Consider the following 13,783-nt stretch of genomic DNA (forward strand, 5'->3'; position numbering starts at 1 on the left):
TGGTAACTACTTTGAAGTTGGCAAAGGATCTAAACAGTACCGGTCTTGAAGAAATTGTTAGTTCTTTAAGAAGCCACAAGATTGAGCTCGATGAAGATGAACCTCCGAAGCGAGGTAAATCTGTTGCTTTAAAGTCTAAGTCTAGGAAGACAAAAGCTTATCAATACGAGGAAGAATCATAAGGTTCTGATGAAGACTCAGAAGATGATGATGAGTTGTCTCTGATTTCAAAGAGAGCTAACATACTCTGGAAGCACAGGCACAATGGCCAAGGTAAGTTTAGAGGAGCAAGAAGGATTTTTGGACATTCTGATTTTATGTCTGGACAGAAGAAGCAAGGTTATCGTAAAGAGGTTATCTACTTTGAGTACAAGGAGTCAGGCCACTACAAAAACGACTGTCCTAAGCTGAAAAAGGGCAGAATGCCGAAGAAGATTTTTTCTAAAGACGAGAAGGGGCTGATGGCTACATAGGATGACTCAAAATTAGAAGAAGAAGATTTTTATGAGGAACAAACCAATATTGCATTGATGGCAACAACAATTGATCTATAAGATTCTAAAGAATCATAAGACAAAGTGTTCTCAAAATCAGAATCAGACTCCGATTATGAAGAGGTATTTTCTAACCTATCTCGTCCTGATCTTGAATCATGTCTCTCTAAACTATTGGAAAAGTACCAGAGTCTTCAGACTAAATACAAGGACCCTAAACAAGTTCAAGTAGCTGCTTCTGAAACTCGCAGTGAGATTAAGAAATATATTTCCTCTCTAAATGAAAAAGCATTTTCCTTAGAAAGTAACAACTCTACTTTGAAAAGAAAAATTGCAAAGCTATAGGAGGAAATAGTCTCAGAAGCTTCTGGTACTGATTACGTCATTAAATATGACAAAACATTCCAATACTTTCTAGCTAAAAGCAGGGATATCAGCAAAATGGCTTCTTTGATCTATGGAGTTAACATAAATGGCAAGAAAGGTTTAGGTTATACATAAACTATAAAACCTGACGAAAGTCAGAAGGTAAAACAAAAACATCTCTATGAGCATTTTGTGCTTGCTGGCACTGAGCTTGATGTCTCTGCACAGACACATAAACATACAAAGGGTAAGAAATCAGTTCTAAAACCTAAGTATCATGCAGAAATTCCCCATGATTATCCTTTTGCATAAAGATCCAAAGTTGTAAGAAACTCTGGGAAAACTAGAAAGAGAGGACCCAGAAAGTGGGTACCTAAGGATAAAATGATTTATGTTGCAGACATCCTTAGCAACTCAACTGAAACACCAGTCATAGTACCTGGACAGTGGATGCTCGTGACATATGACGGGCAGAAGGTCTATGTTCCAAGATTTGGAACGTAAGTCTTGAGGCTTCGTTGGTTTCAGAGGAAACCAGAAAGGAAAGATCATTGGCTCCAGAACTATTGGTAACGGTAAACTTCATTCTATTACTAATGTTCTTTTGGTTTATGGTCTGATGCATAGTCTTTTATCTATTAGTCAACTTAGTTATAATGGTTATGATATTATTTTTAATCAAAAGTCCTGTAAGGTTGTTAGTCAGAAAGAGGATACAAACTTTTTTAACGAGAAGAGAAAGAACAACATTTATAAAATTGAACTTTCTGATCTTGAGGATCAAAATGTAAAATGTCTAATATCTATTAATGAGGAGCAATGGGTATGGCACATACATTTGGGCCATGTTAGCATGAGAAGGATTTCTTAGCTAAATAAGCTTGGATTAGTCAGAGGCTTACCCAACCTGAAAGTCACTTCAGATACTCTTTGTGAAGCATGTCAGAAAGGCAAGTTTTCTAAAACATCTTTCAAAGCGAAATTATTTCTACTCCTAGACCGTTAGAACTTTTGCATATTAATTTGTTTGGACCAGTGAAAACTGCCTCTATCAATTGAAAAAAGTATGGATTGGTCATCGTTGATGACTATAGTCGATGAACATGGGTAAAGTTCTTGAAACACAAGGATGAGTCATATTCTATATTCTATACTTTCTGCTACCTAGTGCAAACATAAATAAACTGCAAAATAGTCAGAGTCAAAAGTGATCATGGTGGCAAATTTGAAAATAAACTTTTTGAAAATCTTTTTGATGCAAATGGCATTTCCCATGATTTCTCCTGTTGTAGAACTCCACAACAAAATGGGGTCGTAGAAAATAAGAATATGACTTTACAAGAAATAGCTCACACCATGATCCAAGAAACTGACATGGCTAAGCATTTCTAGGCAGAAGCAGAAATTGACATGGCTAAGCATTTTTGGGCAGAAGCAGTTAGCACAACATGTTATATTCAGAACATGATTTCTATTAGACCTATTATGGGTAAAACTCCTTATGAATTGCGTAAGAATAGAAAGCCCAACATTTTTTACTTTCACCCTTTCGGTTGTGAGTGTTTTATGTTGAACACTAAAGAGAATCTTTGCAAGTTTGACTTTAAAGCACAAAAGTGTTTATTGTTAGGATATTTTGAATGCTCTAAAGGCTACATAATCTTTAACACTGAAACACAAATTGTTGAAGAATCAATTCATGTTAGATTCAGGACTTTGTGACTTGTCCCGAGCTCGGTGTTAGGGCTTGGAGCTCGGTGTAGGGTTCGGAGTTCGATGCGGAACTCGATTTAAACGAAGATCATTTTGTTGAGTTAGTACCACATACATATGCATCGATTTACATAGTTAAGTTTCATTGTGTAATAAGTTGTATGTTTAATCATGATTATGTATGATGTTGAGTTAGGTGTGAGAATGTGATTGTGTAATTATTATGAAATATGTGTAGTTGTACATGTTCTACCTTGCAATTTATACCGCTTAATTTATTGATGCGAGTTCTCGCCCTCTTATGTTGTTATGGCATGTGCTCCTTTTCGGATTACAGATAGATAGGTAACCAAGTAGCTGCTTATAGTTAGAGGATAACGTTGGGTTGTTCCTCTCCTTTTCTTTCGTTTTGCATTCTTAAAATCACGTTGATCTGATCCGTAACATTGAGTGGGGCAAACAATGCTTTTTATTTCCATTTTGTAAAGATTTAGATGTTATACTCTCGACGTTTTGATGCTTGCATTAATTCGCTGAGATGTTTACCGCATTGGTTTAGTTTTAATAAAATATTTTTATGAGACTTATATGATTGAGAAACATGCTTATTTGATAAATTTCTATTGTGATGATACCCTAAGTGAATGCGAGCATGCGATGACATGTGTTGGATGTTTTATTTTAAATTAATAGTGTTACATAACATGTTGTGATTTGAGATGTGTGACATCCTAATGTGCATATGTGATAGATTATTGATTTAATTCGTTATATTACGCGCGGGGAAAATTAGGGTGTTACGCTCTTTGCACCATCCAAGTAAGCATCCAATAGCACAAAAATCATAATTTCCATCTTCACCCACATCAACAATGTCATCAATATACTGATGTAAGAAAATAGGAAATTGAGACAAATAAACAAGTCTTGAAGTCTGGCTAGACAATTGACTTATAATTGGTTTTGTAAATGATCTATTCATAGTTTGACTACCCTGACAACCCTCAACATACTCCCATTGGGAGGGATCACAATGCACATCTCTCTCTTGACCCTTTTTACTATTCTTAATTCCCCTTTTTAGCTTGCATTTAACTGATGGTGGACACATTGAAGTTGTAGATTGATGTGTTAGTTCCCAAACTATTTTCTTCATCACCCTTTGACCTACAATATCCAGTGCACTGAAATATCTCTTCAACTATTCATAATATTATTTTAAATCTAATTGTATCACATTATCTTCTTCATTTACCTCATGCTACTCAATGTGTAATTTCTTCCAAAACACGTTAATCAATTCTAACGGAACATACTCACCTTGTATTTAAAGACCGACAAATTGACACACAAGGTAACACATGTATTGTTCGAATGAATAAACTACATACATCTTTGTCAGAACCAATCAATTTTACCATTTGTAGATCTTTACCAATATGTTGTATACACTATATTGAAATAAAGTCGTGTAATCTGGAATAGAATAGTGTGTTACACTGATGCTCAATGTTGGAAATACTTTTTTGAAATGCTACTCTGACTGAACTTAGTTGCAACTTCAACAGGGTGCTTACAACATTCCAACTTTTGCATAAATCTCCCTGGATAGTAGTCAACATGTTTTTTAGTCTCCAATGAGCCAACTCAATCCTAAAAAACATAAATAGAAAATGATGTTATAATTTGATAATTAGTAATGTAATGTATTCAAAGTCGCATCGACGTACCTGTTCATTCTTGTGTTCACTAAATGAGTGACTCTATTAGTCCATACAACAACAAATATTTATTTATAAGATGCTAATTATGTTTTGTGCACACATAAAACAAATAAAGTAATATTAACACATATCACCACACAATTCTTCAAGCGTTCCACAAACTCGAACTCCCTATTCGAATACATGATGTTATTCATACCGCACCGTGAAAAATATCTGAGTGCATCACACGCTCGAAATACAATGAATTCACCATTAAATTTTATTTATTCTAAGAGAAAGGGAAAATATCAACAAAACCCTAAGGGAAGAGAAACGAGCAAGAAAGTCGGTTATGTAAGGAAAAAGTATTAACATCCCTCATATTTGTTGTACTCAACAGAAACCATTTTGACTGTTCTTTGCATGGATGAGTGTTATTGTCTAAAGGTTACTCACAGTTGATTTTAATAAAGGGGAAAATAATTTATTAATTAATGTGCTCGCCTTCAAACCCTCGTGCCTACGTATTCTCATAGTGCAATGAGAAAATCAGAGCTATGTAGTTCGTGCTAGAAAACTACGTATTTGTTGGTTGTTCTCAAGGAACAATGTTATAATCGTATCTTGGAAGTGCCTTGACGTTACCCGGTTCGATCCTAGTTCGAATGCTTTAAGCTTTTAGTTTGACTGCTAAGGAATAGATTATAATATTTCTTTTATGGAAAAAAGTTATTTGGGAAATGAATTGAAAACGTTTATGAAGTGGTGAAGGTGTTTGTAGGACCAAAAGTGTATTGTTTGAACCCATATAATGGTGTATGAACTAGGAGTGTGGTATTTAACCAATAAATGGTGATTAACCAATGCATAATTGTAGGGTTTTGCCTAGATTCGAGGGTTAAGGCCTACAAAAGGGGGTTTACCTAAGCTATGAGACTCATAAGGAAAACATGAAATATGTGGTATGCCTAAGCTCTGGGACTCACAGAGCATACACGTATGAGAAAAGAGTTTTCATAGGAAATGGGTCTCACACGGAAAACATGCATAAGGTCACTTGCCTAAGCACTAGGTCTCACAAGGCAAGCATGCACGAGGTTGCTTGCCTAAGCATTTTGTCTTATTTGGGAAATCATTTAATTATTTAATTTAATTTAATGTAACACCCCGGTGAAATAAGGATAATTATTTAATTTAAATTAATATAATATTTATTAATTTAATTAAATAATTGGAATATTATTGGAATATTATTATTATTATTATTGGAATAAAAGTTGGAATTAGAAAAGGTCCCATTTGGTAAAAGAGAGTTTTCACGTGAATACAGAAAAGCGACTGAAAAGTGGAAAAGGGCAAAGAGCAAGAGAACAAGGGTTGAAGGAAGGAAAAGCTTGAAGCTCAGAGATTTGCCGGATTAACTCAGGTAAGGGGGATTTATCATCGTTTAATGGGTATTATGGGATAACATGTAATGGATAGTGATAAACCATTGATTTGACTCTAATTGGAATGATGCATGATGAAATTGTGAACTTTTGGATGAACGAAATTTGGATTATAATTGAAGGAAATTCGTAGGAATTAGATGTAATAATGTTAGAATTTGTGAAATCGAATAGGGTATGATTCGTGTTAGATGATATGAACGAATACTGTGTAAAATTGGACCGTGGGAGGTTGGATCTGAGAAATCTCGTGGTAGAGAAAACCATAGCAGATCTGGAAATCTGGTTTCTGGTCATACGCGTATGGCACTAGGCAATACGCGTATGAGATGGTCTGGTACGCGTATGGCACTAGGCAATACGCGTATGGATGAAGAAGATGATGTTTCTAACGTAGTTTTGTCTCTGTTGGTACGCGTATGGGAGAGGTGTTACGCGTAGCATACGCGTATGAGATGGTGTTACGCGTATGGGCAGAATTGTGATTTTTCTGTGCTGTTATTGTGCAGTTTTTGGTTGTTCAGCTGAGTAATGTAATTTTAGCTGATGTATGATATAGTAGGGATCGTTTCCCGTTGTTTTGAGCAGTGTAGGTATTAGTAGGGTGTGCTAATACTGTGATTATTAACTGGCATGACATGATATGAATTTTGTGATAACATGCTGATGATGTATGATGGTATGCATAATACTGTGAATGTATCTGTTCTGTATGCAATTGTGAATGGACTGTTTATGGCTTAGAGTGTGAGCATATGTCTATTTTGAATTGTTGTCGATGTTTGCATGCTAGGTGATTTAGCATGTATATTATGGCCTTTATGGTGGTAGCTAATTCCCATGGTGAGGAATTAGTGAGTGAGTTGTTGTGGATTGTTTTTGATGTTTGCATGCTAGGTGATTAGCGTGCATATCATAGCCCTTGGGGTGGTAGCTAATTCCCATGGTGAGGAATTAGTGAGTGAGTCACTAGGTCTCAAATGAGTGGGACTAGTGAGCTTGGTAGCCGTATCTGGATTTGATCGGTGAGGTTGAACTATATGTTCACGAATAGTCGGTACCGCATGCATGGAGTCTCATTGCATAATGTATGTATGGCGTATAATATGAATGGATGTATTCCAATATTATACGTGTGTTGTGTGTTTGTGTTGAGTATGATTATGATATTGAGTTGATGTTGTTGTTGCTGAATGTGTGATCTGATTAGGGTGATGAGATGTGTTAATTTACTTAGCATTACTTGATATTTTATAATGCTTATTATATCGATTGAGGAACTCACCCTTACAACTATGTTTCAGGTAACGAGCAGTGATTGAGTAGAAGCTAGTCCTTGGAGTCTAGTGTAGTTCCTTAGTGGGTCATGCTCTGGTAGATGTAACATCGGGATGGGATGTTTTACTATGTTTTCATTTGGTTGTTGAACAACTTTACATGTAATGTATTACATGGTTTGAATGTTGTTAGTTTGTATCCGCTGCGTATTATGCAAATGTTTTATTTTGATTAAATAAATGAACATGACAGGATATTTTGGAAAATGGTGTGAAGTGTCAAGTGTGACACCCTTGAACTGCATATTTACTCTGATTTGTGTTTTGTTATTTTAATTAATTGTTGGGGTATTTTAGAAGGGTGTTACATTAGTGGTATCAGAGCATAGTCGGTCGAGTCGAGTCGTAATTATTCTGTTTCCCCTGTACGGGATAGGTGTTGTGTAACCCTATCAGTACTTATTGTTTTAACTTGTTGGGTTTTCAGAATAGAGATGGCTGGAAGAGGTAGAGACGATGCTGCGATTGCTGAGGCTCTAGGTATGCTAGCTGGAGTACTTGGAGGGAATCCGAATGTTGTGGGAATGGGAGCTGCTCGTCAACTGAGTGAGTTCCAGAAGAACAATCCTCCAATGTTCAAGGGAGCATACGATCCAGATGGTGCTCAGAAGTGGTTGAAGGGGATCGAGAGGATCTTCCGAGTGACTGAGTGTGCCGATAACCAGAAGGTCAGGTTCGGTACGTATATGCTGTCAGAAGAAGCAGATGATTGGTGGGTTGCTACCCGCACTGAGTTGGAATCTGCTGGGAATGCTGAGATCACTTGGGCTGTGTTCAGAGAGAGATTCCTGGGGAAGTATTTCCCAGAGGATGTTAGAGGAAAGAAAGAGATAGAGTTCTTGGAATTGAAGCAGGGCAACCGGTCTGTTACTGAGTATGCTGCTAAGTTCACAGAGCTGTCGAAGTATTACACTCCCTATAACGAGGCTACTGGGGAATTTTCAAAATGTGTGAAGTTTGAGAACGGGTTACGTCCCGAGATCAAGCAAGCTATTGGGTATCAGCGGATTAGAGTGTTTTCTGACTTGGTTGACTGTTGCAGGATTTTTGAACAGGATACCAAGGCCAGAGCGGAGAGCTATCAGCAAAGGGTTGATAGGAAAGGCAAGAATCAGAATGATCGTGGGAAACCGTATGCAACTGGCAAAGGTTTCCAGAGACAAAGTGGGATGAAGAGGCCTAGTGGGGGAGACTCCAGTGCCCCTGCTAAGTGTTACAAATGTGGTCAGGTTGGACATCGTATCCATGAGTGTACCAGTAATGAGAAGAAGTGTTTTAAGTGTGGAAAAGGTGGTCACTTGGCTGCAGAGTGTCGGTTGAAGACTGTGACTTGTTTCAACTGTGGAGAAGTGGGTCATATCAGTCCACAGTATCCTAAGCCGAAGAGAGAGAACCAGTCGGGAGGCAAGGTCTTTGCTTTATCGGGTTCTGAGACTTCTGCAGATGATCGTTTGATCCGAGGTACGTGTTATATTAATGGCTTTCCTCTTGTAGCTATTATTGACACAGGTGCGACTCATTCCTTTATATCTTTGGATTGTGCTGTGAAACTTAAGTTAGAGATATCTGAGATGCATGGAAGTATGGTGATTGATACTCCTGTGAAGGGTTCAGTGACTACTACTTCAGTTTGTTTAAATTGTCCTTTGAGTATTTTTGGTAGAGACTTTGGGATAGACCTCGTGTGTCTTCCACTAGTGCAGATTGATGTTATCTTGGGTATGAACTGGTTGGTGTTTAACCGAGTTTATATCAACTGTTTTGATAAGACTGTGATCTTTCCTGAGATTGAGGAAGGAAAGGATTTGTTTCTATCAGCGAGGCAGGTGAATGAGGCAGAAGTAGATGGGGAAGAGTTGTTTATGCTGTTAGCGACTTTGGAGGCTAAAGATAAACTGGTGATTTGTGATCTAGCCGTGGTGTGTGATTTTCCTGATGTGTTTCCTGAAGAAGTGAATGAATTACCGCCAGAGCGTGAAGTTGAGTTCTCGATTGATTTGGTACCTGGTACTAGGCCGGTGTCGATGGCTCCGTACCGTATGTCTGCTGTTGAGTTAACTGAATTAAAGAGTCAGTTGGAAGATCTGTTGGATAAGAAATTTATTCGTCCGAGTGTGTCACCGTGGGGTGCACCAGTGTTATTGGTTAAGAAGAAAGAAGGTACTATGAGGTTGTGCGTGGACTACAGGCAACTGAATAAAGTGACGATCAAGAATCGGTATCCTTTGCCGAGGATTGATGATTTGATGGATCAGTTGGTTGGTGCGAGTGTGTTCAGCAAAATAGATTTGAGATCTGGGTATCATCAGATACGTGTGAAAACTGAGGATATTCAGAAGACTGCTTTCAGAACAAGGTATGGACATTATGAGTATTCTGTAATGCCTTTTGGTGTAACTAATGCGCCTGGAGTGTTTATGGAGTATATGAATAGGATTTTCTATTCGTACCTAGATCAGTTTGTTGTGGTGTTTATTGACGATATTTTGGTGTATTCGAAATCTGAAGAAGAGCATGCTGAACATTTGAGAGTGGTTTTAGGAGTTCTACGAGAAAAGAAGTTATTTGCTAAATTGTCAAAGTGTGAATTTTGGTTAGAAGAGGTTAGTTTTCTTGGTCATGTGATTTCCAGAGGTGGTGTTGCTGTTGATCCTTCTAAGATAGAAGCGGTATCTAAGTGGGAAGCTCCGAAGTCAGTTTCGGAGATAAGGAGTTTTCTTGGTTTGGCTGGTTATTATAGGAAGTTCATCGAGGGATTTTCTAAGTTGGCGTTACCGTTGACGATGTTGACTAGAAAGGGGCAAGCGTTTGTTTGGGACTCAAAATGTGAAGAAGGTTTCCAAGAGTTAAAGAGAAGGTTAACTACTGCTCCTGTTCTGATACTACCGAGTCTGTCGGAACCATTTGAGGTTTACTGTGATGCTTCATTGTTGGGTTTGGGTGGTGTTTTGATGCAGAATAAGCAGGTTGTAGCTTATGCTTCGAGACAACTGAAGGTTCATGAGGGGAACTATCCGACACACGATTTAGAGTTGGCAGTTGTGGTATTTGTTCTGAAGTTATGGAGGCATTACTTGTACGGGTCAAGATTTGAGGTTTTCAGTGACCATAAGAGTTTAAAGTATTTGTTTGATCAGAAAGAGCTGAATATGAGACAGAGGAGATGGTTAGAGTTTCTGAAGGATTACGACTTTGGTTTGAATTACCATCCGGGTAAAGCAAACGTAGTGGCTGATGCATTGAGTCGGAAATCATTGCATATGTCTATGTTAATGGTTAAGGAATTGGATTTAATTGAGCAGTTTAGAGACTTGAGTTTGGTGTGTGAGAGTACTCACAATAGTGTTAAATTGGGAATGTTGAAGTTAACGAGTGGTATTCTGGATGAGATTAGAGAGGGTCAGAAATCCGATGTGCTTTTGGTTGATAAGTTGACTCTAGTGAATCAAGGTCAAGGTGGTGAATTCAGAGTTGATGAGAATGGTGTTTTGAAATTTGGTAATCGGGTGTGTATTCCGGATGTTACCGAACTTAAGAAGAGTATTCTTGAGGAAGGACATCGTAGTGGCCTGAGTATTCATCCTGGAGCTACGAAGATGTATCATGATTTGAAAAAGTTATTTTGGTGGCCGGGAATGAAAAGAGAAATTGCGAGTTTTGTTTATTCTTGTTTGACTTGTCAGAAGTCAAAGATTGAGCATCAGAAGCCGTCTGGGCTAATGCAACCGTTGGTTATTCCAGAGTGGAAGTGGGATAGTATCAGTATGGATTTTGTTTCTGGTTTATCGAGGACAAGTAAGAATTTTGAAGCTATTTGGGTGATTGTTGATAGATTGACGAAATCGGCTCATTTCATTCCGATCAGAATGGATTATCCGTTAGAGAGATTAGTCGAGTTGTATATTGAGAAGATTGTAAGTTTGCATGGTATTCCGTCGAGTATTATTTCGGATAGAGATCCTAGATTTACATCGAAGTTTTGGGAAGGTTTGCAGAGGGCTTTGGGAACTAAGCTGAGATTGAGTTCTGCATATCATCCGCAGACTGATGGTCAGACTGAGAGGACGATTCAGTCACTGGAGGATCTTTTGAGGGCTTGTGTTTTGGAAAAAGGAGGTGCTTGGGATTGTTATTTACCTTTGATTGAGTTTACCTACAACAATAGTTTTCATTCGAGCATTGGTAAGACACCGTTTGAAGCTTTGTATGGTAGGAGATGTCGGACACCTTTATGTTGGTATGAGTCCGGTGAAAGTGTTGTGGTTGGACCGGAGATTGTTCAACAAACTACGGAAAAGATTAAGATGATTCAGGAGAAGATGAGGATTGCTCAGAGTCGTCAGAAGAGTTATCACGACAAGAGGAGGAAGTCACTTGAGTTTCAAGAGGGAGATCATGTGTTTCTTCGTGTTACTCCGATAACTGGGGTTGGTCGAGCTTTGAAGTCGAAGAAGTTGACGCCTCGATTTATTGGTCCTTATCAGATTTTGGAGAGGATAGGGGAGGTAGCCTATCGTATCGCTTTACCGCCGTCACTTGCAAATTTACATGAGGTTTTTCATGTGTCTCAGTTGAGGAGGTACATTCCTGATCCGTCGCATGTGGTCCAAGGAGATGATGTACAGGTGAGAGATAACCTGACTGTTGAAACATCACCTATGAGGATCGAGGATCGAGAGTTGAAGCAGTTGCGGGGTAAGGAGATTGCTTTGGTAAAGGTAGCTTGGGGAGGACCAGCAGGTGACAATGTGAGTTGGGAACTTGAGAGTCAGATGAAGGAGTCTTATCCTGAGTTGTTCGCTTGAGGTATGTTTTCGAGGACGAAAACTCTTTTAGTGGGGGAGAGTTGTAACACCCCGGTGAAATAAGGATAATTATTTAATTTAAATTAATATAATATTTATTAATTTAATTAAATAATTGGAATATTATTGGAATATTATTATTATTATTATTGGAATAAAAGTTGGAATTAGAAAAGGTCCAATTTGGTAAAAGAGAGTTTTCACGTGAATACAGAAAAGCGACTGAAAAGTGGAAAAGGGCAAAGAGCAAGAGAACAAGGGTTGAAGGAAGGAAAAGCTTGAAGCTCAGAGATTTGCCGGATTAACTCAGGTGAGGGGGGTTTATCATCGTTTAATGGGTATTATGGGATAACATGTAATGGGTAGTGATAAACCATTGATTTGACTCTAATTGGAATGATGCATGATGAAATTGTGAACTTTTGGATGAACGAAATTTGAATTATAATTGAAGGAAATTCGTAGGAATTAGATGTAATAATGTTAGAATTTGTGAAATCGAATAGGGTATGATTCGTGTTAGATGATATGAATGAATACTGTGTAAAATTGGACCGTGGGAGGTTGGATCTGAGAAATCTCGTGGTAGAGAAAACCATAGCAGATCTGGAAATCTGGTTTCTGGTCATACGCGTATGGCACTAGGCAATACGCGTATGAGATGGTCTGGTACGCGTATGGCACTAGGCAATACGCGTATGGATGAAGAAGATGATGTTTCTAACGTAGTTTTGTCTCTGTTGGTACGCGTATGGGAGAGGTGTTACGCGTAGCATACGCGTATGAGATGGTGTTACGCGTATGGGCAGAATTGATTTTTCTGTGTTGTTGTTGTGCAGTTTTTGGTTGTTCAGCTGAGTAATGTAATTTTAGCTGATGTATGATATAGTAGGGATCGTTTCCCGTTGTTTTGAGCAGTGTAGGTATTAGTAGGGTGTGCTAATACTGTGATTATTAACTGGCATGACATGATATGAATTTTGTGATAACATGCTGATGATGTATGATGGTATGCATAATACTGTGAATGTATCTGTTCTGTATGCAATTGTGAATGGACTGTTTATGGCTTAGAGTGTGAGCATATGTCTATTTTGAATTGTTGTCGATGTTTGCATGCTAGGTGATTTAGCATGTATATTATGGCCTTTATGGTGGTAGCTAATTCCCATGGTGAGGAATTAGTGAGTGAGTTGTTGTGGATTGTTTTTGATGTTTGCATGCTAGGTGATTAGCGTGCATATCATAGCCCTTGGGGTGGTAGCTAATTCTCATGGTGAGGAATTAGTGAGTGAGTCACTAGGTCTCAAATGAGTGGGACTAGTGAGCTTGGTAGCCGTATCTGGATTTGATCGGTGAGGTTGAACTATATGTTCACGAATAGTCGGTACCGCATGCATGGAGTCTCATTGCATAATGTATGTATGGCGTATAATATGAATGGATGTATTCCAATATTATACGTGTGTTGTGTGTTTGTGTTGAGTATGATTATGATATTGAGTTGATGTTGTTGTTGCTGAATGTGTGATCTGATTAGGGTGATGAGATGTGTTAATTTACTTAGCATTACTTGATATTTTATAATGCTTATTATATCGATTGAGGAACTCACCCTTACAACTATGTTTCAGGTAACGAGCAGTGATTGAGTAGAAGCTAGTCCTTGGAGTCTAGTGTAGTTCCTTAGTGGGTCATGCTCTGGTAGATGTAACATCGGGATGGGATGTTTTACTATGTTTTCATTTGGTTGTTGAACAACTTTACATGTAATGTATTACATGGTTTGAATGTTGTTAGTTTGTATCCGCTGCGTATTATGCAAATGTTTTATTTTGATTAAATAAATGAGCATGACAGGATATTTTGGAAAATGGTGTGAAGTGTCAAGTGTGACACCCTTGAACTGCATAT

Source organism: Lathyrus oleraceus, chromosome 4 (assembly GCF_024323335.1).
Source record: "Lathyrus oleraceus cultivar Zhongwan6 chromosome 4, CAAS_Psat_ZW6_1.0, whole genome shotgun sequence".
NCBI classification, from domain to species: domain Eukaryota; kingdom Viridiplantae; phylum Streptophyta; class Magnoliopsida; order Fabales; family Fabaceae; genus Lathyrus; species Lathyrus oleraceus.